The following is a 26687-nucleotide window of genomic DNA, read 5'->3' on the forward strand; positions in this document are numbered from 1 at the left end:
TCCCTATGGCAGATTTATGGAAGGCTATAGACAAGAGTCAAACAGAATGAATACACAAAGGACTGGGTTGTTATCTACATTGTTAGAGAGAACTTCTAAATGGATGGGTTCAAAAATCCATTTTGAGTAAATACAACTTAATTTGCAGGTGGAATGGGTGAGGGGAAGAAAAGTTTCCTTTTAGAAATGATAACTTGAGCTATGCTTTGAAGGAAATGAGAGATTCTGTAAAGTAAAGTTGAGGAGGGAGAACATTCTAAGTAGAATTAGCCTGTAAGGCACTGTGGCAAGGACTAGAACATCCTGTATGGCTGGAACATAAAGTGCGTGGATGGGAATGAATATGTGATCAGTTTGGAAAAAGAACATAGAGCCATACTATGAAGAACTACAAATGTCAGATAGAGGAGTTTGTATTTTATCCTAGAGAGAGATAATTGAGAACCTCTGAAGCACCTTATGTAGGGGAGTGACTTGGTCAGATCTGAGCTTTAGGAATATTATTCTGTACTCAAGATTTCTACAATAATTTTTTTTTTCAAATTTAACTAAGGTATATGGAGCTAAACTAGAGCAATATAGGTGACTATATTTTCCTAATCAAAAAATAAGCTACATAAGGATATTCCTTCTACAAAAATTTATGAAATCTATACTTTCTTCTGGAAATCAGGACGGTCCAAGACAATTTTGAAGACAGAGCTAGGTTCTATGAATTCCCTGCTATATTTGAATATATTTCAATTATGCAAAATATGATAATTGGTATCTTCCCAAAGGAAATATCCAATGCAAATTCAAATGATGTGACCACTTGAGGAGAACTAATTGTTTGCACTAATAAGTATCTACTTGTACTGTTACTGTACTCATGGGGTAGGATTTTGGGAGAGGTAAGTAGAAAATTATCAAGCAAGTGAATTTTCTTTTCCTTTCAATAATTTATAAAGTCACTGCAGAAAGATGCTAAAGAAGTTTCTAGAGAGCTAAAAATACTAAACATGTCTCCAGATAGAAGAGATAGTTTGAATCAAATAGAGATGATTAAATACTTTGTAGACAAATACCAGAAGGAAAGAAACTAAGTAGTTTCTTTACCAAACCAGGAATTTGGAAAAAAAAAAAAAATAATAATCAAATGCTATTCCTACACCTTTTCCAGTATCCTAGCTCCTTGTGAAATCTTTTAAGAATAGTTTCAAATTTCAGATCTCAGATTTTTTTTTTATCTCAGAAATATAAATTCTTAATGCTATTGATGAGATCCTGAAGTGTAGTTGACAGAAACTGAAGAAATTATAAAAAATTATTCTTTGGGGCAGCTAAATGGTGTAGTGGATAGAGTGCCAGCCCTGAAGTCAGGAGGACTCCAGTTCAAATTTGACGTCAGACACTTGATACTTCCTAGCTGTGTGACTCTGGGCAAGTCACTTAACCTTAATTGCCTCAGGGGAAAAATATTCTCTGGGCTCTAATAATTTGAGATCAGTTTAGTTCCTTGGTCTTATGATCTGGATGTAATCTATTCAGAAGTCCCTGAGGTTAAATTTTCCCTATAAAACAACTTATGCCCCATGATTTTGTTACTGCCCTCCTTTGGGTCACTGCTGTTGGCACTCTATTTCCCAATGTCTTTCCCTTTTACTTCTCCCCCATGCCATGTGGTATCTCTCTTAATCCGACTTACCTTGTGGTATTATTATTGCCAGACCCCACTTTTCCTTATAGCTAGTTAACTCTTTTGGGGTGCTGAGTCCCTTTCAGGATTTAGCCTGTCAACTGAGAGATGCCTCAATCTCATGATATGTTTTCTTTCTCTTAGTTAATGGCAAGTTCTACTAGAGAACTTGCCCTTTCCATCATTAATTATTAAAATCCCTTTCTATGCTCTCCCATTCTAATTTCATATTTACCACTTCTGGTATCTATTGTATCACTTCATTTTGTTTATAACCTATTCCTTAAATAAATCTATCTTTTGCCAAAGAAAATGGCCATTGTGAATTCTTCTGATGACCCAACCCCAACTTTTGGTGCCTACCATCATTTGGTGTCTTCATCAGCCACATCATTATTATGTGGGTTAAAAAAATCCTAACCTTTTCCTCCCATTTAGTCCCTTTACCAGTAATAATGAAAGAATAAATTTAAAATGATTAAAATATATACATAAATTTATTTCTACCTTTTGAAATATAGTTTAATAGAATTAAAATTTCAATTTCTATGAAGACCTATAAATTTGAGGTCTGTGGACAATAGACTATACACAGTGCTTCTCAGGTTCATTCAAGGACAATCATGGTTACCATCATATGTCAATCTACTAATAGCTTGTCTCTTTAAAAATTATCTTTTTCACTGGGTCCAAAAGCAACCCTGATATATATGCTTTAGAATATTCTCCAAAATTACTTATACCACAAAATCTAATCAGCTCAGTTCCCATTTCAGAGTGAATCAGGAAAATACCTTTATCTGTGAGAATTGGATGAGGGTTTAGTTTCCACAGTTACAAAAATGGAATTAGATAAATAAAGGGAAATGAAATTTAAACTAGAAAAGTAAAATCAAAACTCAAGAAATGGAGGTAAAGGTGGGGAACAAGGAAATAAGTGAATGTAATCAGGGGTGGAGGTTTTAGATTTGAAAATGAAAAAAAAAAGATTTAATTAGAAGTAGAGACCCTCTTACAAGCGGGGAGAAGGAGGCAAATGTAAGGACTTGATCAGAGGAGGAGACAGATTCATGTGGGGAATTAGATTTTTTGGATTGGATAGTACTCAGCCAATAGGGAATTAGGTGAAGGCGAAGGACTTCTAAATAAGGTGATGCTGAGAAGAGTAATGATATGGTAAGGGGTGAAGATTCACATTCACATAGGAGGATTATCACTCCTGATAGATTGAGACCTCTAGTATTTAGCCAATGGAGCATCAGAGGAGAAACTTAATATTTGGGTATAAAAAAGGCACTAAGCATTCCTGTTAGATAGAATGCCCACATTAGCAATTGTGAAATTAAAGACTGCTAATTTCATTCCCTTCCAAGTCCAGTGGAGTTATTTCTCATATACCCATAGGTGAGAGTTGAAACACATATTACTCAATGCGATTTATGAACAGTATCCAGTAATAACTATATGCAAATGAACATTTAAACATAGTATAGAAGCTATCATGGGGCTCCTAGTCTCACCTCTGTATTCTAGGAAAGCAGGTGAAAGGAGAGCTAGTGCCTGGATTTAGCCCTACACCCACTGGTACAGCTGCTGATTCTCCTTGCTTTTGGCTCAAATCCACTTTTCTGCCACAAATTCACCTTTTCTAGCTTATGTATTTATCTGCTCTCACTTATCTTTCTAATTGGTATCCCCTACTTTAGGAGACAAGTCCCTTCTTGAGAGCCACTAAAACCCCTAAACAATCTGCACTCTCTAAGTCCAAGGATTTTTTCATCCTTCCAGAAAGGTCTTCCAAAGTTTCTGTGATCATGAGTCTCTGAAATCTAGGTATATATTCATATCCAGGTAGTACTTTAAGGTTTTTCTAGGCAACCTCCCTCATCAAGCCCAGCTTTAAACTAAAAGGAACCTTAAAAACTATATAGTACAACTTCTTCATTTTACAGGGGGTGAGAAATTTAGATACATTGTAGTGTAGAGGTTGGAGGTTGGCCCAAAGTCACACAGTGAGAAATGAGTTGAAACTGGCTCCCTTAACAAGGGAGCTTGGGTTCTTTTCATATTCCACAAGACTTCTTGACTTTCAGATAACTAGTCTTTATTTTATTGTGACTTTTTTTTTGGGGGGGGTGGGGGAGAGAGGTTAAATAACTTGACCAAGGTCACACTACTGGTAAGTGTTAAGTGTCTGAAGCTGTTTTTGAACTCAAGTTCCCTCCTGACTCCAGAGCTGGTACTCTAACCATTGTGCCATCTAGCTTCCCATAGGCAATTAGTCTTTCAAGTAAACTATTCAGTGCAACTCTTACTCAGACGTAGAACAATTCTTCTTCATTTGAGAGCTCTAGAGTTTGCTATCTTAAAATTTAAAAATTCTCTTACTGGTTTGAAAGTGAAAGTGGAAGTTAAAGCCCCTGGAGAAAGAAGGCATATAAGAAATGGTTTGTCATTGAAAGTATGCTGTTAGGCCACTTAAAAAAGTTATGTATTGAGGGTGGAGGCTCTTAAAATAAGTGAGTAACTTCAAGACAACTATTAGAAAATAAGTCTAACCATATGAAGGGCTTATAAGAAATATAACATTTTATTAATTATTTTTAAAAGTGGAGAAAATACAACAAAATTTTGGGATGTTTTTTAAAGAACTGTGATAAATTAGTCATTGTACTTCTTTTTGTATTTGTTTTTTTTTTTTTTTAACTGCTTTTCATATCACATTCATTCACATTCCTCTCTTTCCCCTCCTCCAATCAAAACATCTCTTATAACAATGATTTCTTTTTTAAAGGGGAGAAAATCAGCAAAACTAAACCACAAAGAAATCAAGTATGATATTATATGCAGTTTTTCATCATCATCCACCTTTGTAGAAGCAGCAGCAAGTGAGGATTTATATTTTTTAAAATATTTTTTTCAGTTAGTCATTTTTATTAGTTTTTTTTATTATAGACTTTTATTTACAAGATATATTCATGTGTAATTTTTCAGCATTGACAGCTGCAAAACCTTTTGTTCCACTTTTTCCCCTCCTTTCCCCCACCCCTTCCTCCAGATGGCAGATTGACCAATACATGTATACATGTCCATACAGTTATTTTGCTGTACAAGAAAAATTGGATTTTGAAATAGTGTACTATTAGCCTGTGAAGGAAATCAAAAATGCAGGCAGACAAAAATAGAGGGATTGGGAATTCTATGTAGTGGTTTACACACTCATTTCCTTGAGTTCTTTCACTGGGTGTAGCTGGTTCAATTCATTACTGTTCTATTGGAACTGATTTGGTTCATCTCATTGCTGGAGATGGCCACGTCCATCAGAATTGATTAGTGGTAGAAAGCTCAGAAGAAAGCCTTCGAAAAAGAAGACTTCTGATGTGATAAAAAGAATTATGCTGTAGCGTAGGCCTTTTAAGACAATGGCTATGTTGGCCTTGGAATGTTTCTTCTCGTTCAACGTCTAGTCATCATTGGAAATAGTTTCAATTTCTTCGTCTGAGAATTGTCTGTTCATATCCTTTGACCATTTATCAATTGGAGATTGGCTTGATTTCTTATTAGAGTCAATTCTCTATATATTTTGGAAATGAAGCCTTTATCAGAACCATTGACTGTAAAAAATGTTCTCCCAGTTTATTGCTTCCCTTCTAATCTTGTCGGCATTAGTTTTGTTTGTACAAAAAGTTTTCAATTTGATATAATCAAAATTTTCTATTTTGTGATCAATAATGATCTCTAGTTCTTCCTTGATCATAAATTCTTTCTTCCTCCACAGGTCTGAGAAGTAAACTAGAGGATTTATATTCTTATATCACTTTTTCCAGGCCAAGATTGTTCATTAAATTAGTATTTAATTTCATTTTGTTGCTGTTGTTTACATTTATATTGTTGTACACATTCTATATATTTTTCTTGATTCTGTTTAATTCACTTTTCATCAGTTCATTTAAATCTTCCCCATGCTTCCCTTTTTTCTTCATATTCATTATTTCTTATAGTGCAGCAACATTTCATTACATTTACATATTACAATCTTTTTAGCCATTCCTCATTCAATGGATATCTATGTTTCTAGTTCCTTGCTACTACAAAAAGTGCAGTTAGAAATATTTTGCTATATACTGGGACTTTTCTTTTTTTGTCTTTAACTTCCTTATGCCTAGATTGAAAGGGAGAGGGAGATTTATAAATAGTATAATAAATTTGTAAATAGTATATAAATTTCAAGTTGAATTTATCAACTCAAATAGTTGAATTTTTGTTTTATCTAGCCAGAGTCCAAGCACTTTTGCCACTTTCTAGCCTTTTCACCTAGAAGTGCAATCCATCCCCTCTGTAACTCCCATTTTCAAGTCCTTCTCATTTTATTATCTTTTCCCCACTGGGAAGTAAGTTCCTTGAGGATGTGAACTGTCTTGATTACTTTTATTTGTATACTTAGTACTTAGCAATTAGCAGTTATTGATAGCAATTATTTGTGTTCCCAGTTCTTAGTAACCAGCAGTTATTGATTCAACAAAGGCTTTTTAAACCTACTGTATGCTTTAGCTCTATCAGTTGTTGGCAGAGTCCTCGAGGACAGGGGGTTGTAGTTTGCCTTTTTTGGTAATGGGTACTTAGCACTGTGCCTGGCACTTAGCAGGCACTTAATGTTTAATGTCTTGGTTATTGTAAGTAAAGAGTACTTTTGAAACAAAGTATTTCCAACAAAAGGATTCGGCTTTAGCTGTTATTTGGCTTGTTTTGAGACAAAGTAGCTTAGGTGAAGTAAAACTAGAGTTAGATTCAAAAGGTTTGGCTTTTAAGTCTCCACTTAGTCATTGACCTGTGACCCATGAACCACTTAACTCTTTGGTGTCACTTTCTTTCTCTGTGAAATAAAGTTTGGTTGAGATGACTTCTAGCTTTGTTTCTATTTTCTAAATATATGATTAGAGTTTTTTTGTTATGTTCCAACAACATACTGTATGAAAAAGTCAAAGTTTACCTCTTCTAGAGCTGTCTGGTGCCTGAAAGTGACACAGCTGACTGGATTTATGAAGGCAATGTAATTGGAGTAGAACTTTTAGGAAGTCTTATTGAGTAGGAAAGTTGTACAATTATGTGCTGTGTCACCAAAAAGCAGCCCAGCTAAAATCAGAGAGGCTTATCACACAATGTTGAACACACAATGAGATGTTTGACCACTACAAGACTCAAAGACTGCTTCTTAGATTGTAGAAGTGGTTATAATTTTCATTGGTGGAATAAATATCTATATTTTCAAATTCATGGATGCTTGAATCATTGAAGTAAGATGTTTTATATAAATATAATATCTTACTTCAATGATTCAAGCCTATATAAATATAGGCTTATATGTAAATATAAGGCATGCTTATTGACTCAATTGATTACCTGGGACAGATTTTGTCTCAGGAAAATAACTCATGATTTTGTTACACATTGAAGAATACTTAGGCATAACCGTATGTAGCAAATATGCTCTGGTCTCACCGTCTTCCTCAAGACTCTCTAAGTAACCTGAGAAGTTTGGGGTCTTTCTCTTCTCTACTTACTGCTTTTGTCCTGAGCCCTACTGGTTATATCTCCTCATTATTTGTTGCAAGTAACTAGCATGCCAGTTCCATTTAGTCTTCTGTCATGAATTTGCTTTTGGAAAGGACTATAAAGATAGAGCAAGAACAAAAGTGCAACCTCCATCATCACCACCCCTGACCTTGGAGGGCTCACTCTACCCTCTCTCACCTCAGTCTCAGGGGAGAAAGGGTTCAAGCTTTGCTTAGTTTCTGGATAACATTGGTCCCACTAAATTAATTTTAAATGACTACTTATCTCATCTAATTTGGGATAAATCCTGAACGGGAACTCCAAAAGGTCACTCCTTACTCTGTGTGGCATTGATACTGAACTAGCTGCACAACTTAGATACTAAGAAACTATTTTACAAGCCACCTGTCTTGGTGGGGAGGATCCAAAGCCTTTCCCCTTAAATCACTGTCCCTCACCAGAAATCATTAGGGATGACGTCAAATCAAGAGAGAAGAACAGAATGAAAATGGTGGCTCACACTAAAAATCTTTGAAAGTAGTCCCACATCTGGCTATGCAGTCAATTGAACTGACCCTAGTTATATGGTTAAAAAGTCAGAACCAGTTACAGAATGTCTATATATGTTCATTGTCTCTCCAAGATCAATACATTTTAAAATGTTTTAAGAGAGTAACTCTTTAAAAGTCAACAAAGTATAAGGTAAGTATAGAGTAAGTATTGAGAGAACTCTGAAAATCATCCAACTACAGAATCAAAGATCTGAAAGAGACCATATATCCTTAGGGGCCATATGTTCAACATATTACTTATCAAAAATCTTTATTCCAAACAAATGAATATCCAGACTTTATTTGAATATATTAGTCCATCTCTCTTTACCCCAATGAAGAACAATCTATCACATCTAGCACAGTTCATTTTGAAATAGTTATAATCATTAAGGTGTAAAGAGAGAAGGATCAGTGGAAATATGAGAACACTCTCCTTATAATATTACAGGATTGATATCTTCTCAGTGTCACATTGGTTTTATTGCTGTTCTAGCCCATTCTTATACAACTGATGGATTTCTCATCTTCTCAGTGTCACATTGGTTTTATTGCTGTTCTAGCCCATTCTTATACAACTGATGGATTTTTAATACCACATGGTTAGCATATGTGTCTCTAAACCCATCCTACTTAATACTATCCAACAACATGTGAACCGTGAACAAAATCTACACATATATGCAATGATTTGAAGGATACCAATTTTCTCTCTGGAATAATAATCAAAAAAGTGTTTGTCATATATAGCAATAGCCTTCTAATGATGCTATATGGTTTAGAATCATGAAAAACACATTCTCTGAAGAATTAAAACTGTGGGTCAGTCTAAGCTCAATTAAGAACAATATGGTGAGCTAATATGCCTGTTACCAAGAAGTGGTATAAAAAGTATTATCAAAAAGATAAAAAAGTAGAGAGGACTTATTAAGAATAAGGAAATTAATACTCATTCTGCATTAGTGTCTCAGCAATTTCAAGAGATCTAGAATCCAGTAAAGCCTCTCAAAAGTGTTGAATGGAATGCCTGTGAAAGGCTTATGTGAAAAATTGTACTATAGGAGAAAGATTCTGCATGAGAGAGATGACTCATCTACTCAACATTGAAATCCTACCAGTATTTAAAAAAATGTTTATGTCTCAAGTTTGTTCACCTCTCCCAGCACAGCAAAGGACCTTTGATTTGACTTTTTGTTTCAGTGTCTAGTGGTTGCACAATGACTATTTGTTGAGTTATTTATTGACTAGGGAATTATGGTATAACTTATCAATATGGAATTGATTCTAATTTATTGAATCAAAGAATTTAGAGCTAAAAGTTACCTTACAGCTCATGTATAGAAGAGTGAGGAGGAGGAGTGACCAATGTTCTGGATTTGTAGCCAAAAAAACTTGAGTTTAAATATTGCTCCTATTAGTATTAAATTACTAATTTAAATATTACTAAATATTAGTAAAAAACTAATTTTTACTAATTGTATGCCCACAGAGAAGAGAAAAAGCATTAAATAGCACCTACTATATACCAGGTACTACGGTAAGAGGTTTTGCAAAATCTTGGGCAAGTGAACAACTTCTGTTAATCTCAATTTCCTCATCTGCAAAAGGGAAATACCCGATGTGAGGCTGAAATGAAATAATGCACATAAAGTACATTATAATTCAAAGCTCTAGATAGCTATTATAAATAACAGATGGGTTGAAGTGAAGGGAGTTCCCAAACCATGAAATAGACTAATTGGAAATGAAATAAAAATAGACTGATTGGAAATGAATCTTTAAGTCTTTGAAGTATGTTCATGCAAAGGTATTAGACTTGTTTTGTTTGTTCTGAAGGAGAACCAGGAGCAAAGAGTAAAAATTGCAACAACAAAAAGTTGGTTTGGGTTCCACAGAAGGGGAAATTTCCAATCAGACATGCGGTATTTAAGTGTGGAACGGGCCGCCTTCAGTGGACTCTTCTTCCTTGGAAGTCTTGAAGCAGAGGCTATTTATTGAACACTAGTGGGCTGTTGGAGCAGAGATTTCTTGGGCTGAACTAGATGGCTTTTGAGGTGCTGTCCCACTCTCAGATCCCGTGACAGGTGTCCGAGACAAAGTTAAAATGTAATTAAACTGTTGGCCTAGATCACAGGTATGCCAGACGAACACCAGAGATCAGCTCTTTCTGATTGTAGCCAGGTAGTTATCGTTTGTAAAACGTCTATTGTGTGCCAGGCGCCCTGGAGAGATACAGTCCCTGCCCTCCAGGGGTTTATAATCCAAAGGGAGAGAAAAAGTGTAGACATTTTGTGGACAAGCTGAAGGTCGTTTCAGAGAGAAGCACCAGCAGCAAAGCCCCGAAAATAAGAAATCATTATCGATCTGTTTAAAGGGTAAGGAGGGATGGAGAGAAGAGAGCTCAGATCTAAGAGGAAGGCGTCAGGCACGCTCTAGGAATACATTGGTTTAGGCCCGCCTCTCAGTCTTCGTGATAAGCTTCCAGCTGGGACGTTTCCTCTATTCCCGCCCCACAGCTCCTAGCTAGACCACTCAGCGACGTCGCCCCACCTCTGTCACCCTCCTATTGGCCCAGCCCAACCCCCTGAGCGGCCTTTCCATTTTCCCGCTTTATTCCATGCCCTCTTCCCCGCCCCGGCCCACCCCTCAACGTCCACAACGCCCCCACCCACCCACCACCCCCAGTCCTCAGCTCTTTCTGCTACTGCATAGTACGGAACTCAGTGTCCCGCCCTAGTTCTCTCCTCCCCTCCGCCTACTTAGCGGTCTCGCCCTTTTTTGGGAGGGCCAGTGGGGACTGTCGGGCGAGTCAGCTCGGTAGGAAGTGGGAGGAGCCCCGGAGGAAGGTGGGCGGAGCGCCTCTCCCTAGAGCCCAAGGGGTAGAGGGCGGGGCTAGGGACTTGGGCGCCTCGTTGCCATGGTAGCAGGGAGGGAGGGAGGAAAGAAGAGGAGGAGGAGAAGGAGGAAGAGGAGGGAGGGGGATGTGGCAACGCCGCCGCTGCTACCGCCGCCGCAGCTGCTCGAGCTCCGCTGTCTCTTTCCCGGCGGCGGCTGAAGGGAGCAGCTGCGGGTCTCTGCCATATTGTGCGTCCCCCTCCCTCCCTCCTCTTTCCCTCCCCCAACATCCACCCACCCACCCTTTAGAGGCACACGCCTGACGGTGAGTCCGGAGCGCCGCCACCGCCGCGGCGCCCTCCCTCCTCCGCTCCCCCTCCGCGCCCGACTGCCGCTCCGCGCTCGCTCGTGGTTCGCGCCCTTCTCTCCCCCGCCCCCTCCTCTCAAGTTCGGCCCGGGTCGGAGGGAGAGTGGGGGGCGGGGGGCTGCCCGGACGAGGCTCGGGACGGACGCGAGCGGGAATGTCGGAGGTCCGTGTGGTCGGTGTGAGGCTGGCGCCTGCCCTGTCGGGGCACGGAGGGGGAGGCTTCTGGGGGCTGAGGAAAGGAGGGGGTCAAATGTGGGAGAAGTTTTGGGGGGAGGCTTGACGCTCCGTGGGAGCGGCTGTCGGCGAGATGTCAGCTCCGGCGGGGAATCCCCACAGGGCACCCCCCGGTGTGAGGCGTGCGGCGCCCGGGAGGCCGGGGGTGGGGGAGACGGCGAGGGGAGCCGGGGCCGGGACGGGCCGCCCCTGGGCCAGGAAGGAAGTCACCGCGTAGGACGATCGCCTCGTACTCGGGTCTAAAAATAATTGGAGAAGTGGAAAACTGCAGTTGGGGTATGTGCGTTGGGGGTGGGGATGCTGGGGCTGCTGCGTCCTCCTTGCCCCAGTGTCAGCCCGGCGGCAGCGCCAGGGGCACTCGCCTGCCTTGGTGGGGCACCGTGGGTGTCGGCGTTGTGCAACACGGGCACTTGGACCGCGTGTGCGGCTACGTGGTGAGCTCTGCTCTTCAGACCCTTCCCCTGGAACATCGGGAGGCTTCTCAGTGTGTGTGTGTGGGGGGGGGGGGGGAGGAGGAAGGAAGGGTTCTCTTTATAGGGGTCATAAGGCACATGCTGAGCTCTTCCGCCTTACGCGTCCAGCCCGGCCCGGGGTATGAGGAACTGGAGGGGGGAGGGGGACAGGGGAAGGGAAGGAAGAAAGTGACCCGAGTGTCTTCTCCCCGTGCCCAGTTCTCTTCCCAACTTCTGGAAACTGGCTCTGCCACCACAGCCCGCGGCTTGGGGGCAGGAGGAGGACGCACCGGGGAGCCTCGGCTCCGGCCCTTCCTGGTTGTGGCGGCACCCCCTCACGAGGAGGAGCTTAAAGGCCAATGTCCCTCCTTTTCGAAACCGCCTCTTTGCAAAAAGCAACTTTTTACTGTGCAAAAGGTGACTCAGCCTTTCTCTCTCCCCACCCTGTACACTGTGAGCAAATGCTCCCCGGCCAAATGAAGTAATTACTTTATCTCTGGGTTAGCTTTTGCTTTTCCCCTCCTTGTAGTTCGGAGGGTGACTGACGGGTGACCAGCTACGACTTAAAGAGGGCGGGCAGCCTTTGGGGTCAAAGGCTTTACTGGAGTCCGTGCAGCTACCTTCTGGCTGTGAGTTGTCAGAAATAACATGTCACTGCAGCTTTCGTTTGCACCTAGTCCTCGGATAACTTCTTGCCTTCTCTATCTTTTTGTTGACTCATCCATAAAAATCGAGTGCTGGCTACTCAGTAATTTAAGCAGGAAAGCTGTAGTCGATAGAATTGTGGCATTCCCCAGGCCAGGAAAAGACATGTTTTGACTTTGTTAATTGTGCAATTAATTTGTCATTAGAAAAGCTCTTGCTTTGATAAAATTTTTTGATTTGCTATTTTTTTTCTGCCAAAAGTTTTACTTCACCTCACTAGCTTGTGTTTTTCTAATTTTCAAAGGGAAACTATTACTAGAAAGGATTTAGATAAGTTTTTGATATTTAATACGAGTCTTAATATTGGAGTTAGCAACTGTTTGTTGATTAAGTTTGTTATGGAAATAGTCTAAGATTTTGGAAGTGAGCTGTTTCTTAATTCTTTTGAATTACTGTGAAAAATGAAATGGATTTTCAGTGAATGGGAGTTTTAGTTCTGAAGAGATTGCATGACATATGCAGTAATGTATGTGCAGATAAATTGAACATATGAAAGCATAATCTAGATTTAATATTTATGTCCTGAATTTCATAACTTTATACGCTGTATACTAAAATATTACTTGGAAAACAGACTACTTAGCTGCATAAAGTTTTAACCTATGAAGTTTTTTTCTCCCTAATCCAGTGTTTATTTTAAAAACTAACCATTGAAAAGCATTTAAAATGGGCACAGTATTCCAGTAGGAAAGTTTGGCTTTGTATTATCTCCTTTTGGAATGATGACAAAATAACAATGGACTTAAATAATGTGATGAATGGCAGTCAGTTGATAAAAATGTAGAAGACTTAAAGGGGAAGGTAGGTATTGAAGTGAATAGAACCTGGAGACTCGTTTAAATAAGAAAACTTCCGACGTTAACTGTGACTCCAGACAAATCACATTACCCTGTTTGCCTCAGTTTCCTCATCTGTAAAATGAGCTGGAGAAGGAAAGACAGATACTTTAATGTTTTTGAAAAGAAAAACCAAACCAAACCCTAATAGGATCAGGAAGAGTCAGGACTGAACTGACTGAACAACAGGAGGTTTAAACCAAGAGACCTTGAAGGAAAAGAAATGTCAAAGAAATGGGAACTAATCCTCCAGAATCTTATTGATCATCTTTCTCCTAATAACAGAATGTGGCCTTATTAATTATATAATCAGAATACCATAGGGACATCAGTCAATATCTATGATTATATTTATCTGAAGAAGAAAAATTTCAGCCACAACAGAACTGGGAACAGAAGTACAGAAAGTCATGGAAAGAAGTAGAATAATTTTTATTGTACATTTTTAAAAGACTGTAAAGAGTAGAATTTATGGTTTCACGTGCAGTCTCTTGAAAACTTGTACTTTGGAATATTTTTCTTTGGTTACTAAGTTTAGAATTTTTTACATCAATAAAACTTAGAAAAGTTTAACTCAAAGATTTAATCTGGGTGTGATTTATTCTACTTTTGTTAAACTCATTGATGCAAAAGGACACAAAAGGATGTAAAAAGGTAGAGGGGAGGGGTTTGAACCCCTTCCTTCCACCCACAGGTTATATAATCTGTTAGCTCTGTTACTTAAGTTTCTTATCTGTCACTTTGTCATCTTGGCTTTTGTCTTGCTCTTAATAAAATATCTTCATTGCTGTGGTCATATAAAAATTGATCAGTCAGTGATTTGATATTCTAAGAAATGCAGAATAAATTTTAACAGATTTTTTTTGTTCTCAGATTGGGAAGGCAACATATTAACAAGAGCTGCCAATTTTATATTCCTTAGAGAGGTGTCAAGCTTCTTATTCTAGCACTAAAAAAAAAAGTAGTTTTGATATATTTTGCTTTTTGTACCTGAACATATCCTCTGTCCTATGGGGGAGGAAAGAGGTGTGAGGTGGGAATAAATGAATGAAAAAAATGAAAGGGGGAAAAAAACCAGTTTAGGAAAACTAACCAACATTAGCTTACTTTGATGGTATAAACAGATTTCCCCATCCATAGTTCTCCAAAGAAATGAGATCTTGTCTCTGGGGCTAAGGTTGATTATAATAATCACACATTAGTCAGGCATTTTAGGCTCCATGACTACTCCTTTCCTCTCCATCCAGACTAATTTCACATTTCTAATATACTCTGTGTTGCAGCCAAACTAGTTTACTAGTGGTTCTCTGAACTCTACATGTATTTTCTGAGCAGACAGTGGAATGAATTGCCTCCTTCCCTCTTCCACTTTGAACCATTAGTATCTTCATAGTCTCTGGTAAATAAGTCCCTTATTTCCTGAGTTGATGGGATCATAGATATAGTGTGAAAGAATCTTTAAGACTCATCAATTCTCACGGTACAGATGAAGTTAAGTGACCTACTTAAGATGATAAAACTTCATAGGAGATTTTAATCAAAATCCTCTGGCTTTAGAGGCTAAGGTTCTTTTCCAGTTAGAGAGCTGATAATGTTTATCACTCCTGAAATTACTTTGTATTTATCTGTGGGTGATTTGTATCCCTCTAGCAGGATGGAAGCTTCTTGAAGGCAAGGGATATTTTGTTTTTTAATTTCAGTGGCCCACCCCAGTGCCTTGGAGATAGTAGTTATTTAATAAATACTTATTTGATTTGTTTAAAGTGAGTGAAAGAATAGTAACCAGCACCAGACAATAGATGATTCTATAACTTAAGTGCTAAATTATGTTTTGCAAATTAAGTACTGTAGGTAATTTCTGAGGACTTGGGAGCAGTAAGGGTAAAACTTCATGGAGAAAAATAGGACTTAAACCCAGTGATTTGCTCTGCCTCCTGAATTTATTCCTTTTGTGGTCCATCCTTCATACTACCACCATGCGGTTACAATTAAATAAAACAGCTACTACCTTTGCTCAAAAACTTATCCTTCCATTACCTATAGAATAAAGTCCCAAGACTTTCAACAATGTTCACATATTTCTAGATACGTTCCTCCCCTATTCTCAAACTACATGAAATTTTCATGCCCTTCCTCTGACTTTTCCTACATGATGGCCAGAATTGGGATACTCACTTTTCCTAAAATATAGCTTGTATTTTCTTCCTTCCTTTCCAGATGGTTTATATCAGTTCTGCCTAAATTGTAGTACTCCCATTTCTTCCTCTATGGAAATCTTACTCTTAAAGATCAGTTCATTTGTTTTAAGTTTCAAGTTTTCTTTGATTAAACAAACTGGAATTATTCCTAACACCAATTTAGCACTTAACTAATAATTGACATTCCCACTTAGATTTCTTCTTACTAGGGGAGATAGCCAGTTTTGCACTTTGGGTCAGAAATTGTCCTAATTTTACTATGAAATAGCTTGTTATTTTGAGCAAATTACTTAAGCTCACTTAAATTACTTAAGTCAGTTTTCTTTTCTGTAAAAATTGCCCTACTTAACTGAGCTAACATCCAGTGATTATCAATATTGATGCACCTCTTTTTACTATTTCCCATTTTTCTACCCAAAAAAGGGGGGAAATTGGATCATTTTACTGACTCTAGATCAGACTGATTAGCTAGTTGGCTATTAGTAGTCCTTAAAAATCTTAAAAACTGATAGTATACATTTGTTGTCTGGAACAAGTAATTTTTTTTTTTTACATTATGTTTACCCAATGAAATTAATAAGCTTATTAGCTTGTACATTCTATTTCCCAGAGGTATACAATAGACCTTCAATAAATATGTTGGTTGAAAGGTTTGTAATTAGAGTATGAATGTTAAGTATTATAACTCTGAATTTGAATTAGAATTGAAAGCTTTGGGTTCTAATCTTAGCCCTTTGTCATATACTAGCCATGTGACCCTGGGCAAGGGACTGAACTTTTTTTGTTTCCTCATCTGTAAAATGTAGGATAATTAGATTGCTCACTTCATGGAGTTGTTTGTTGTGAGGACTAAATGAGATAACAAGGTGCTCTTTAAAAGTGAAGGTATTATATAAATAAGAACAGTTTATTCCAGATGAGGTTGATGAGCAAGTGTGGAATGAGCCTTTTAGGTTGTAGTGGATGATAAGATTAGATACAGATTTTTAGAAGACCTTGAAAACCTGGCAAAATTTAGATTTGATAAAGTGGAAAACAGCTATTTGAAGGGTTTTGAACTGGACTGACAAGGTAGAAACAGTTCTTAAAAATTAATTGGGTAGCACAATATAGGGCTTCAGAAGTATGCAAGGTAGCCAGTTTGTTAGAGAGAATGAAGAGAAAAAAAAAGTGAATTAGAAGGGATCACACAGATGGTCTAATCTAACCCATACTAGAATAATAATTCCCTTTACAAATAATGCCAGCAAGTTGTCCTTCAGCCTCTGCTTGAGGAACTCTAGTGAAGGACAGTTGACTGTTTCCAGTAAACTCTTTTATTTTGTGACAGATCTAATCTTTGAAAAGTTTTTCCTTAGATAAATCCCAAATATGCCTTTTTGTAACTTCTAGTCATTTGCTCTTTGATCTGTCTTCTAAGGTTGTAACAAGTAAAATCCCTCCTGGAAAGAGTCCTCAAAGACCAACCTTTCTAAGTCTTCTCCAGATTACCCATTCCTAATTATTTCAACTGATTTCAACTTTTCATTTTTTGTAGAACTTATCATCATACTAGTTGATTTTCTCTAAAAATTCTTAAGCTTGTTAATGTCTTTTCTAAAAAGTGGAACTTAGATACGCTTTGATCAAGGGAGAATGCTGGTAAAATTATGACTTCTTACACACTATGCTATTCAGTGCAGTCTTTTTGGCTGTGAGGGCACATTGTTGACTCACTAAGCTTTCAGTCTGTTAACATACTTAGATCTTTTTACACATATTGTTTTCTTAGCCAAGCCTCCCACTTCCTGTACTTATATAGCTGATGTTTTTTAAGTTAAATTTCATCTTGATTCAATCAATTTTTTTCTGAAAAATTTAAATTTTTTTTCAATTACCTGTAAAAAAAAAAAAAAAAATTAGCATTAAATTTAAAAATTTTGAATTCCAGATTCTCTCCCTCCTTCTCCCTTCTCTTTGAGAAGGCAAGCAGTTTGATATAGATTACATGTAAGGAGGTCTTTAAAACATTTCCATATTGGTCATGTTACAAAAGAAAACACCCCTCCCTCCCCCCCAAAAAAACCCCAAGAAAAATAAAATACAAAAAAAAGTATGTTTCAGTCTACATTCAGACTTCACTAGTTCTTTTCTTGAAGGTAGATAGCATTTTTCATCTCAAGTCCTTTGGAATTGTCTTAGATAGATCCTCATTTCAGCCTACTTTTTTTGTATAAACTGCTATCCAGTGTGCTAAATCCCTCTTCATGTTTGTGTCATTACAGATTTAATGAGCATCTTATCTGATCCTTTCATTCAAATTTCTGTCTCTATATGTCTACTGAAATTATCTTAATTGCTGAATCCAGTGATCTTCTGGTCCTCATCTCGGTTGACCTTTCTGCAGGCTTTAGATATTGTTTTCTTTTGGTTTCTGTAATAATGCTCTTCTTACTCAGTCTTTTAGCTAGATCATTATAATTTTCTCATGACTTTGTTCTGGACCTATTTACTTTCCCTTGGTGATCCTATGATTCTTATTTATTATTCTATTCAAATGAATTCCTGAATGTATACATCTAACTTTTATCATCACTTTCTTAAAGTTTTGGTCTAAATCATTAACTGCTTGTATGACATTTCCATGGATGCCCCAAAGGCATCGTAAACTCATTACGTACAAAATAAAACTCATATTTCCCCTCTAAACCTAGCCTCTTACTACTTTCTATTTCTATGTAGGGCAACACCATCTTTTAGTAACCCAGGTTCATATCTTTACTGTCAACTGCCCTTACCACTCTTCCTTCTCTTTGTTGTAATCTGAATTCTACTTCTACACATCTTGTCAAGATAGCTCAGGTCTAACTTTGTCCTACAAAGAACAAATTGTAATTTACGAATGAAGACATTTTACCTGTGAAAGGTAAAAGAATATATCATTTTAAAGACACGTTTGGTTTTATATTATCAGCACAACTAATAGACATTTATTTAACACTAAAGTTTCAGGAATTGTGCAAAGAAGTGCTGGAAATACTTAGAAGTAGCAGTCCCTCTACCCCTAAGGAAGTTAACCTAATGGAGAAAAAGAAGGGAATTACAACATGAATATAAAAGTATATACAATATACATACAAAGTAGATAAAAGATAACTTAGAGGGCTGGCACTGTTGACTTTCTAGAATATTCTATTCCTGTGTTCTTAAATTCATGGAGTAGATAATTATTGTTCCTTAAGAAGTTTACATGTGGGTGTTAAAGACACTAAGTTGGTCTTTAAGGGGGAAAAGGTAGGAATTTACCATTGGTTTTTTTTTTTTTTAATTGTTGTTATTAGTGGAACAATGCTATGGAAAGTCCATAGCAAGTTTATTGTACAATAAATAACAGTGTATAGTGAATGAAGATTTAATTAACTGATTGACTTGGTTATCCAGAAAATCTCTTTAAATTGTAATTGTTATTAAAACTCTTTCTAAAATTTATTTGTGCTTATGATTTCTCATTTCTTAAAATTTCTGCTTAAATTGAATAAACAGAGGTGCACAAGTATCATTTCTGTTCAAATATAGCCACCTGAAAATGATTTAATGTGATCTGACTTCTCCTTAGGGTCCTTGTTCTGAAAAATCGTTTCTTATCTATGTTGCTATACACTGAGAAGAATAAGGTGAATTTGTACTGTTCAGGATATATTTTTCAAAATAGACTTTTTTGAACAAATCCTTGAGCAAGTTATTTTCTTGTAATTTGATACTTAAGAAAACAGCTATTTGAAAGTTCTAGTTTAAGGTTTAACTTTTAATTTAATGTTAGTCACAGTTATGCATCTTTATCACTTTGATAGTGTACCTCTTACTATAAAAAAGATTTTAATTATTCAAAGAATCTTTTCACAATATTCTTTTAAATGAGGTGACAATCATTTCTTTTATTGTTTTACTTGTGAGAAACTGAGGTAAACTGAACATACAGGCAATGAAATAAGATGAATGAATTGTATGGTTGTTGGTATGTATAATTGAGAATTAGGGATTGTCATTGAAAAAAATCTTAGCTTTCACATTCTTCTGTTATTTATGAAATTCCAAATATTCCATCCCAAAGACTTTACATTTCTTTTTTTACCTTTTTTTTAAAAGAGAAATCTCGATTTAATTCTAAAAAAAATTTAAATTAAAAAAAATTTTGTTCTTATCACATTAAATTTTGTGATGTATTAAATTTTTTTTTTTTTTTTTACAAATTTACTGACTTTTTTGGAAAATCATATTTAAACCTGTCTAATTCTTTTAAACTCATATTTTATAGCTGCTACAGGTTATATATATCCAAAAGCATTAAAATCTGTTCAGTGGCCTTGATTATTTCCCTCTAATGAGAGAGCACTTAAGAATCAATTATTGCCTTTAGGGACCATGTGAGAAGGGTCATGGGATTATTTTTCTGTTGTAAATACTTTAAGTGTTTGTGCTTTGCTGATGTTGCCTCAGGTTTCTCTGTTTTTTAAAAATAAGACTAAGTTTTAACTAAACATAGACTAAATAGAATTTCTATGGAACAAAAATTTTGCAACATTTTACATGATGCTGAATATTTATTTTGGTACCAAATAACCTTTTCTTTTAGAGGTATTAATCACATAGAGGAACAAGATATTGGGAAAATCTTGATTTGGAATTCCTTTCCAGGGGTCCTCAAACTACAGAAAGGTAATCCAAATCACCAGGGTTTCCTTGAGCTAAGACATCATTTTCATATATTTAGAGTTATGCTATCATATCCTTTGAAAGTTTGTATTGTTTATAATGTATTGGTTTATATTGTTTACAAATGAAATTTTACATGGTATAATATCTTTATTGTCTTTAGTGATGGTGTTTTAAAATGACAAAAATGTTATTCAGAAATATCTTTTAGAGTGAAATAGGTAACTTTGCTACTTTGGATTTATGAACCTATCAATGTGGGTGTATGCAAGAGGCCAATTAGCCTTAGTTACTGTAAAATAGTTTATTTTCCTGTGATGGGATATGTGGTGTAGTGGATTAAATACTGTTTTTGGAGTCGGAGAAGACTTGGTTTTAAGTCTTGCCAGAGATACATACTGGAGGAACAAGACACAGTATCTCAATCCCTCAGTGCCTTATAGCTTCTTAAATAAGATATGAATTGTTCTGTGTTAATAGAGGGGTTTTTGCATCAGGAATTCTGTGCCAGTGATCACAAATCTTCCACTGTCCACCTATCCCCCAATCCTTATATATTGTGAGGGAAATAAAGTGTAAGCATTATAATTAAGCAGAGAAGTGAGATGTCTGAGATATAAGAAAAGAAATGCTTTGCTTTGATTTTAGGTGCACTCTAGATGTTTTGTGTGAATGAGTAAAGACAGGAATGCTTAGGAAATATGCATGATCTCAAGATAATAGGTGAATAATTTGTTAAGTGCAACTGCTTTCTTTTTTCATTTCATTTGGTGTTATGTCTTTATTTTTAATTACCAAAAAACTTAAGGGTCTGAAATAATATTATTTTAAAGCTTTTTAGGAAAACAAATGGGACAATGCTTTAAATATGTAATTACTTTTTTTTTTTTTTAATTTTATAGCCTTTTATTTACAGGTTATATGCATGGGTAACTTTTACAGCATTAACAATTGCCAAACCTCTTGTTCCAGTTTTTCACCTCTTACCCCCCCACCCCCTCCCCTAGATGGCAGGATGACCAGTAGATGTTAAATACATTAAAATATAAATTAGATTATGTAATTGCTTTTTAATCTATAAGTTTTTTTTCCATTCACAATTGTATTTGTAGATTTATATGTTGGTATACTTCATTGGATTAATTTTTATTATCATGGGTATTCCATCCAACATTCTTGCCTCCTACATTCCTTGTCCATATCTTTTTGTAAATTCTCGGCAGAAGATCCTTCCTAGATGCCTTTCTCATGAATAAGATAGATCTTCCAAATTTTAGTATACCTTTACTCTTGCTACTTTACTATTCTACTTCCTTTTCCAGTCTTTGACTGGTATAGTGATGTCTTCTATAGATAATATCTCAGATTTCCAGAGACTTTCAACTAGTTCAGTCCATACCTGCCAAAGAATCTTTCCAACTGCAATTCCAGTAAGTAGTTGTTTAATTTCTGTATGGAGATGGCCAGCCATTACCTCTTGAAATAGCCCATTTTTACTTTAGAATAACTTTGATTGTTGAGACATTTTTCCTCGTGGAGGTCCTAAATTGGTTTCTCTGAAACTTCCTTCTGCTCATTGTACTTAGTTCTCTGCCTTTTGAGGTCAAAATAAACATAACAAAACTGTCTCATGATGCTTATCAACTAATTATTTGAAGATATTTGTGGTGATTCCTCTAACTCTTCTCTTAATTAAATAAGCCCATTTTATATGCTGAAACCTGTTTATTCCTACTACGTACATGTCTATTCATTGATCTTTGCTTCACCTGCAGTTATAATTCTTCAGAGGTAGTTGTGTTCAGTGTAGTTACTACTGGGAGAATAAGTATTAAAAAGATGAGCTTTAAGGATAATGACAATTTAAAATTTTAGAAAGTGCTATACAAATTCCTAAATACCATTTAGGTTAATCTTTTCTACAACCTTTAGATTCAATTTTTTGACTCTGTGCAGTTCATTTGCTAGAAATACGTACTTTGTTTTTCATGGTGAGTTAAAGCAATCTCTTTTGAGTGACAGTGGATTTGAATGAGAAGGCTCCTGCAGCCTTCCAGGAATTGATATAATTAGCACAGTGTCATCTGCCAGCATCCTATCTGTCAATTGAGCTTTGAATCAGGATATCATCCATGGCACTGGTAAATAGTCTTTGTGTTTAATGTTTATACTTATTCGGCTGTGAAATAGATTTTTCTCTTTGGTCACATCTACCATTCAATCTTATGTTATTTCAACATAGCACATGACATTTTATTAACAGTTTTAAAATAAATATTCATATTATTAATATGACTACTTCAATATAGTCTCCTGAACTAATTACTAAGGATTTTTAGCACAAACACTTCCTAGGCAAATCTACTGCCAGAGAGAACAAGCCAAATAACAAATCATCTTAATCTATACTTCCTCTTCTCTTATTCCTATCCTCATGTTTCTTTTTGAGGAATTTTATAAGCCTTTCTTTACTTTTTTGCATGTAGACTCAAAAAGGTTGACTGGTAACTAATGTAGAACATAGAAAGTACCTTCTATTAAATTGTACTTTCCCATGACATTCTGTTTAGTAGGGCATTTTGGATTTAATATATTAACAGAATGAAAATAATAACCTGAATTTTCATTTTGAGATGCAGTTTTTCTATAGTGATCACATAACAATCAATTACCATGGTCTTCAGAAATACACTTCTTAATCTTGCTTCTTTATGTTTTTCTAAGAAAAATCTTGTCTTGTTTCTTATGTATATCCCTTCTTTAAATACCAGCTATATATAAGATAGGTGCTAAAGATGCAAAAATGGAATAAACTTTGAAAGAAAGATCAAATAGTTATTTAATCTGCACAAACTTTAGCAGTCCTTATAATTAAGTGCAAAACACGAGTCACAATGAATATCGATGTTCTAACTTAAAAAAAAAAATCAGTGAGAAACTTGTTCACAAGAAAGAACCAAGCATACTGTTCTTCCAGCATTATAGAAATCTGAACTAGTTATCTAGAACAAGATTTGGGAGAGTTTTCAAAGCATTCTGGGCATTTTAGTGTTTTCAAATTTTACTTCTTGCAATCCTGAATTAGTTGAATTTTACTCTGCCTGATTAGTATATGTAAATAATATGCTAATTATTTCATATACAAGTGTAACTACTAATTGAAGGTATAGCTACATGATATCTAGCTAGTCCATAAAGGTAGTCATCATTTTTTGTTTAAAAAAAAAATTCATGTTTAGTATTTTGGGAAGTATAAGGCACTTTTATTTAGGTAATTGTACTGGGTTGGAGTTAATTGAATTTTAAGTAGGATTGATTTCATTATCACCTATTAAATTAAAGATGGTGTTATAATGGAACTGCATCTAAATAGGCTTTTTTCCCTTTATGTTGAGCTTTAGGAAGTAATAGATTGAATGCTGTCAAGTTGTAAAATTCAATAAAATGATTTAGAATTTCTAGAAACAAGTTCATTTTGCTTTTGAGGTTTGTTTTATTTATGTTTAAAGCTTCACAAAAAAGATCAACACTATTAATAAGATAAAGTGTCCTTTACCTTTATTAAATGTATTTCTGTTCATTGTTATGCTTTAAATAGTTGCTTATCTGTTGACAGCAATATAGTAAAGTAATGGAGTAAAAATGGTTGGAGAGATTGACTGTATGACAGACTGTAATTATGGCAAAGATTCAAGGTCATTGAAACCATATTACACATAAGTTTTGATGACAAAAAATTACCAGTAGCTATTCTCAAGTCCAACAGAATTTACTCTTGCACATTACTACTATTCATTGACTTAAACATTTTTGAAATGAACTTTGTTCCGTATATATCCATTACATTTACTTTTATAAAATGCCATTGAAAACTATTAGTCAGAGAACAAAGAACTAGTACCTGTATCACTTGGAGCATATAACAGGTAGACAGTCCTTCTTACTATAAATGATGAGAATAATTAGCATTTTATTCCTTTTTCTCCACTTTTAACAAAAGTTTTTTGAGATTTATATACGTTGTTGGAACAATTTAAAAATGTAGAGATTCTTAAATTTGGATTTGCTTGCCAATTATGTTTTATAATTTGCATTTGCTTTTTATGAGATTTCTAGATAATGGCAAAATTTTTAAAGTTCAGTTTCTATTAGCAATATGCTTAGCAAAATATGTTAGAAATAGCCATGATTCTTAATAGAAAATGTTTTTGCTTTCCAAATATGGGTCTGTATCTTTTGTGATGATTCTTTTTGAATACAACTATGGGAGAGGAGATATTTGCTGACAATAGAAGAGCCATTTTATATAAAATTGTATTGTATTGCTGAGACTAGTCCTTATTGGGTGTTCTCCACCATGTCGCTTTCTTCTCCATAATAGGTTCTAAAATCGGAGGTTTTGGTGCTGTAAATGGATATTGGAGGTCACTAAGTCCAAATTCTTTGTTTTATATTTAGGGAAATTGGGGCTCAGAGAGATGAAGTGATTTGAGCAGGGGCACACAAGTAATTAGTACCTGAGAAGAGATTTGTTCATACCTTGATCTTTCTGATTCCAAATTGAGTACCCTCTCTAAAACTCAACTTAAATATATTACCTCATTTTCTTAAGATATGTACTTATCAGCAATGTTTTACTTTGATCACATATATAGTCATTTCATTTCCTAAACTAGTGAACATGACATCTGTTGAAACCATTGAAAGGGGAAAATAGTGCATGATATATAAATAATAAAGACCTTCTAGTTTTCATATTGGCATATTTCATATGCCAGTAAATCAAACTTTCTCAGAATTAAAGTTTTGTTTTTCAAATTGAAGTTATTATTTTCCATATATTTATATTTCTTCTTTGTTCTTATTTTCCAGTGAATGTCATTTTTAAAAATCTCCTAAGAATGATTTCCCTTAAGATTTAGAGAAATTATTTAGGTGGAGCTGGATTTTTAAACACTTCTTCCAAGAGTATTTATTTAGCCAAATTTTGGGAGCAGGAAAATTCAATGTAATGTATCAAAATGAAATTAAAATTTTTTTTTATTGTATTCTGCCTTTGAAAGATTAAAATTATTTTTCAAATGACCATGGCTTATAACCCATTAAAAATAGTTTTTAAAAGTTTTCCTATGAAAACAGGTCCTCTATCCTTTTGTTTTGTCCCTTTTTGTTTTGCTTAAGATTGCAGCTGCACACATTGTTCAAAAGATCACATGCCATGTCACCTAAATCTATGACCAAGAGGCTGTTTTATCCCAGGGAGACCATAATGCTTCAGTTGTCCTGGATACATGACATCATGTTGTATTGTAATCAAATAGAAGCCTTTTGCAGTGCATTTGGGATTTATATCTGATCTCTAGTCTGAGTAGCAGGTTTTTATGACATGGAAAAAACAAAGTGAAAATTGAGAATTGTTAAACCAATGAAGAAAAAATGATTCTCTTTTGTGTATTTTAGTTTGTCTAAAGTCCTTAAGATTATCTAAGTTGTTTTGAAATGGGGCAACCTTATCATTTTTTGCTTCTAAATTATTAATCATGACTTAAAATTGGGAATTAATGATTAGTAAGAATTTAATTTTTTCCTTTTTTTTTTCCAAAACTGAGACATTCTTCTGTTTCAGAAGTTTGTCTTTAATCTTCTTGAGACAAAATATTTTAAGTCTTGTTTGTTTTATCTACTAGAGAGAAGTTAGCATCTTCTCAAGTAATTGGTATTAATGATATCTTTCTAAAAGAATGGGATTGTGAAGAGAAGGAACCCAGAGTTTCCTTTTATGGTATTTTATAAGGCTAAGTTTATAGTAGTAAAATGAATTGTAGAACTGTATCAATTGAGAGGCTCTTCAAGCAAAAACTTAACTTTCATTCAGCAAATCTCTTTGAGTTCCTTCTATATCTCTATTACTGAATGTTATGGAATGTCTAAATTAACTGGCTAGCTCAGCTCACTTTACAAAGGCATACCTGGTCTACTTAGTCAAATGAATAGCTTTCTGGAAAAAAAACAAAATGGGAGAAGCAACATAAGTCCCTTCCCTTTTCTCTCATGACAGTTCATTTACCTGGGAATTTTAAAATTTGCAGATGACACCATATTCTTCTGGATTGCAAAATGTTTTGATAATTGAAATAAAGCTAGCAAAGATATTAAGTGTCAGAAAAGGTTTGTAAAGATAATGAACTAATGTAACAATTTTGTAGTATTTTTTTGTTGCAGTTTTGCTTTAACGTAGCATACACGTATAAACACACAAATCAAAAACAACTCCTCAAATAATATGAGCAAAAAAACCCTACAAAAAAGAATTTGTAATTTATTTTTTGAGAAAGAAAAGAAGACTGTATGCTTAAAGTTTTTAATAGAGTTGTTGAAGTTAGAGTCTGACTTTTGTTACAGTGGAATATTATCTTGATTTACTCATATTTTGTATATATACTGGGTGTATATTCTCATGGATCTGTAAATGTTCATAGGAACCATTTGTGTTCAATCTCTTGTAGGGCCTTTCAAGCTTCTAATGTCTGCTCAGCAGACACAGTTGGACACACTGTACCTTATTTCCAACATTTTGATGTAATTT

At 35.6% G+C, this 26687-nt stretch overlaps 1 protein-coding gene across 3 annotated transcripts in view; it reads left to right on the forward strand.

Annotated features, from left to right (window-relative positions):
• Positions 1-10719: 10719 nt before the first annotated feature.
• Positions 10720-26687, forward strand: part of FOXN2 (forkhead box N2) — a 58242-nt gene continuing 42274 nt past the window's right edge. The window contains exon 1 of one of the 3 annotated variants that reach the window (XM_031950450.1): positions 10720-10942. The gene's annotated coding sequence lies outside the window, so the exon portion shown is untranslated. Of the gene's footprint in view, positions 10943-10981; positions 11148-11375; positions 11495-26687 lie in introns of those variants that run through there. The other 2 variants (XM_031950451.1, XM_031950452.1) reach the window with 2 other exon arrangements.

Source organism: Sarcophilus harrisii, chromosome 2 (assembly GCF_902635505.1).
Source record: "Sarcophilus harrisii chromosome 2, mSarHar1.11, whole genome shotgun sequence".
In the NCBI taxonomy this organism is placed as follows: domain Eukaryota; kingdom Metazoa; phylum Chordata; class Mammalia; order Dasyuromorphia; family Dasyuridae; genus Sarcophilus; species Sarcophilus harrisii.